This window comes from Parasteatoda tepidariorum, chromosome 1 (genome assembly GCF_982258835.1).
Source record: "Parasteatoda tepidariorum strain Cologne lab strain chromosome 1, Ptep-v5.0, whole genome shotgun sequence".
NCBI lineage: Eukaryota > Metazoa > Arthropoda > Arachnida > Araneae > Theridiidae > Parasteatoda > Parasteatoda tepidariorum.
In genome coordinates, this window is record NC_141755.1 from 72,591,669 (window position 1) to 72,596,111 (window position 4,443).

Consider the following 4,443-nt stretch of genomic DNA (forward strand, 5'->3'; position numbering starts at 1 on the left):
AAGATAATTTTTTTTTCATTTGCCACAAAAGCCTTTTATTGAATTTACAGCACTTGTGATTAAACTATTTTAATGTGCTTTAGGCGGTCGTCTAAATATTATATAAGCTAGGTTTTTCCCCTTTTGGACCCCTCCCCCTTGTAGGCAAAAATAAGGAAATTACAACCCCCCTACCTTCCGTCGGCCGAAGACACCCCGTGTAGAATTGTGACTGATACACGTTAAATCTGTCGAGTTACCAAGTCCTCCATGTTCCCATAATAAATCATGCCTCTGGGGGTACTGATCTAGAAGTTTCCTTGTCTCCTGGATTAGTTCAAAGTTACAAGGCTGCGGAATTGAACATTAGTAATCGAAAACCCAAAATTGGGTCAACTGTTCAACGACGATTTTACAGTAATAATCTAATTTTAAGAAAATCAGGAATAAATTCGAATAAAAAATAAAACGAAAAAAAAAGGTTAAAAATTATATTTAAAAAAAATTTTTTTTTAATAAAATTATTAATTTCTAATTTTTCTTAAAAAAATTTTAAAATTAGGAGATTTTAGTATCGTACGTAAGCGTTGCTCATACCTCTTCCCCCCTGTCAGCAAAAATGAGACAATTACAATATCTTTTAGTGCTTAAAGTAATATTTAAACGGTATGCATTTTTTCATTAGTTATGAAATTTTTTTTACCGTTTGCCACATTTGCGATTAAAATATCCTATTCAGATGCGTTAACTAAGTACCATACTTAAAGTTTAAATTTTGACCCATTAATATAACATGTTAATTTGTGGAAACCCGTTCATTATATTGAAAAAAGTAAAAGTAAAAGTGATTTATTTATTGATTTATTAATTTTTTTTTTAATGTCCGGACAGTACAATACAAACATTACCTAAGTGTAAACTCTCATGTTAATTAATAAAGAAGTATATAAACTTCTCTTATTACATTAAATACAGATGCTTCTCTAAAAATGTACGAAAAGTAGGCAGAATTTATCTTTGCATTTTCTATCAAAAGTATGTAACAAGTATTTTTGACAATATATAAATATCCGCCCCTAGTAAAAATGAGAGATAAACGCAAAAACACAAGAAAAGTGCAAAAATGCAAGTTTTAGCAATATATTCATATCGGTACGTTCGATCGAATGTGAGAAAAACTTAACAAAATGCAGTCTCTCTGTTTTGAGAGGGAAAAAACTCCATTGATGAAAATTAATTTGAAGGGTAAAATATGTAGCCATTTGTGGCCAAACTATTTTATATATACATACTGTATATTTTTAATGATCCCTATAACATGAACTGGATTCTGACGATTTGGCGATTACAGTTGGTGAGACTAGTCGACGATATGGGAAAACTCCCCTATTCTACATATACCATAAAAACATTGTTATACTAAACTATACAATGCAATCAAAAGCAATTTTCTTTTGGACAAAAGTCTGAATTAAACACTAAAAGTCAACAAATTGCTTGGCGCATTTTTCCGTTGTTGATACGCGTATTTCCACCTCTTCATAATCATCATAATGAGTTGTATCACCTGGTCCTTTACACTTCGGAATAAATGGAGCTTCCACTTTTTTCTGAAATATCATGGTCCAGTCAGTTGTAGAAAACCATTTGTGGTTCTTTATGTCGTTGACTCCATTTTTCAAATTTCCATATCTTTTAGTGAGATCAACTTGTAACAAGTTTGTCATAAGATCCTTCAAATCAGAGGTAAAGTGAGAGGGAAATCCCACTTTTCCGGCCACAATTTTTTTATAAGTGTCCATTGGATCTATGGCGCAAAATGGAGAGTGTCCAGCAGTCATTTCGTACACAAGCACGCCAAAGGCCCACCAATCTGCAGCTTTATTATGACCTTTGAAGAGAATAATTTCTGGTGCAACGTACTCTGGTGTTCCACAAAAAGTCCATGTTCGTCCTTTTACTTGTTTTGCAAAACCAAAGTCAGTAATTTTTACATAGCCTTGCTGATCAATCAACAAATTTTCCGGTTTTAAATCTCTGTGTATCAGACCCAAATGGTGAAGGTACTCAAATATAAGAACTATCTGAGCAGCATAAAAACGTGAATCAGCTTCACTGAAATGACCGACTCGCCGAAGACGAGAAAACATTTCGCCACCAGGCACAAATTCTAATACCATATACAAATTCGTATTATCCTTAAAGCATAAATCTAGCTTTACAATAAAAGGAAAACTAACTGCGTGCAAAATATTTTTCTCGTCAAAAACGTGTTCAATTTGTTTCATTTTCACAATTTTTTCTTTATCAAGAATTTTAATTGCGAAGTAGTTTTCAGATGATTTGCGCTGAGCTAGTATAACATGACCAAAGGAGCCTATTCCCAGAGTTTTTATTCGGTCAAAATCACCTATACTTGTAATAGTATCAACACTTGGCTTGCTCAATTTTTCTTCAAAATCTTTCTTTGCTTTTACTAAAAACATTTCTATACTTTCCCCTGCATCTCCTTTTTTAGCTGTTTCAGTATTTGCCATTTTCGTACAAACAAATATATCCTCATGAATTAAAAATACTTAACTTTTATTAATATTTTTCCCCTAATTTCATTTACTTATAAAACTTAAGTACACACTTAATCAGTATTAAATCACAAAGTATGGAAATGCTAGAAGTCAATTCTGAACTAGATCAGAAACTTAGGTATTAAGTATGGTAACGGTTATAATCAAGTTTGGCCTCACCAAAGCTTTGAAATTCAAATATTTTACCATCTATCTCCAATCTCAAATTTATATCAAAATTTCTCTCAGAGATTTTTTAAATAGTACGAAAACTATAAAAATATAATGGCGAGAAAAATAAATACTAATTTATTTTACAAAATGTACTTCTGCCTTCATTAGCACTCAGCACCACTAAAGAAATAACATTTACGCGTTTCATAGAACTAACATAAAACAATTAACCAAACGATTATAATTAAGATAATAAAAGAAAACGGTAAATCTAACTTGTAGTTAAGCTTGCCGTGGAGTGGCGTTAAAAATGTTTGAGTTCTTGTTGCCATTTTGGAGCGCAATGATGAAATAAATAAATAAATAAAAAAGCATTGCTTTTTTAAATGCTCTTAAACTGATGATGGCGATTCAAATTTCTCAGCAACACATTTTACGGTGTTAATAAGTTTTTAAGATTTGTTAATTTTTACTTTTATAATTATTTTTATTTATATATTTATTTTTATTTATAGATATCATATTTTTAATAGAGATCAAAAACTATTCTTTCTTCAACTTGACTTAAGTTAGTAAAAATATTGAAGAGCATATCATTGTTTTCAGCATTTCCTAATTATTCCAAGTTATTTGTTTCATTGAAGAAGATCCTTTTAATTCATTTCTTATTCATGGATGCGAAAAAGAAAAAAAAAAACAATTGTGTTTCCGAAAAACTTTGTAAGTATGTTAAAAAATTCAACATTTTTTCACAGACTAATACTTTGGATGGATTGTCTTCTTTTTGAACCTTCACAAATTTCTATATTTTTACTCATTAAAGAAACAGTTGTTGGTGCTTCTATGCCACTTGTCCATGCCAGCAAGCCTACCTGGGAAACCAAGCAATTTTAAGACAGAGGGTGAGCTTCTTGTTTTTCAGTGGCTCCATTTAGGGTCAAGAATACTATTTCAGCCACACACACGTTACAGTCCGTTTTACAGGGCGGACCCATTTATTCATTCTCAGATCGTAATTTTTACCTGAACCAGAGAACGATCAATCTTCAATTCAGTACCACTAGAGATTGTTGACGTATGCCATATAGGCAGAGGGGGTGCTATTGTTCTTGCTTTCCAGTGGCACCATCTATGACCAAGAATTTGTCTTCTGCCATACCCATACGTCACACCCGTTTATAGGGCGGACCCATTCATTCATCCACAGATCGTAATTGTGTCCTGATTCAAAGAACGATCAATCTCCAATTCAGTACCCCCAGAGGTATTGATCTGTTATTTGAATATGGAGGACTTTGAGACTCGAAAGATTTAGCTTGAATCAGTCACCATTTACTACACGGGAAGTCTTCGGCGGGCAGGGATCGAACCCACGACTTCTTGAACATAGGCCCAGTGCCCTACCAGCCAGGCTTACCCAGCCACCACTAGAGGTATAGATTTGTTATAGGTACTAGGAGGACTTTGTGGTCCGTCCTACTCATATATAATTGAAAACTGCAGAAATTTTCATTCTAGTTTAATAGCTTTTTCATAAATACATCTGATATGTTACAAATTTAAACATTTTGATTTTCTTGTCTTCTATGACTATTTTGTCTCCGAAGAAAAAAAAACTTATGCAATTTTATTTTTATTTTTTTGCGGATTTAATATTGTCTTAAATCTTCAAGCTGCAACTGATCTGACGATTAACTGTGAGAAAATAAAATACTTATCCATTAAA

At 32.5% G+C, this 4,443-nt stretch overlaps 1 pseudogene; it reads right to left on the minus strand.

Moving 5' to 3' along the window:
• Positions 1 to 1,103: 1,103 nt before the first annotated feature.
• LOC107447441 (cAMP-dependent protein kinase catalytic subunit alpha pseudogene) lies at positions 1,104 to 2,692 on the minus strand (annotated as a pseudogene).
• Positions 2,693 to 4,443: the final 1,751 nt, after the last annotated feature.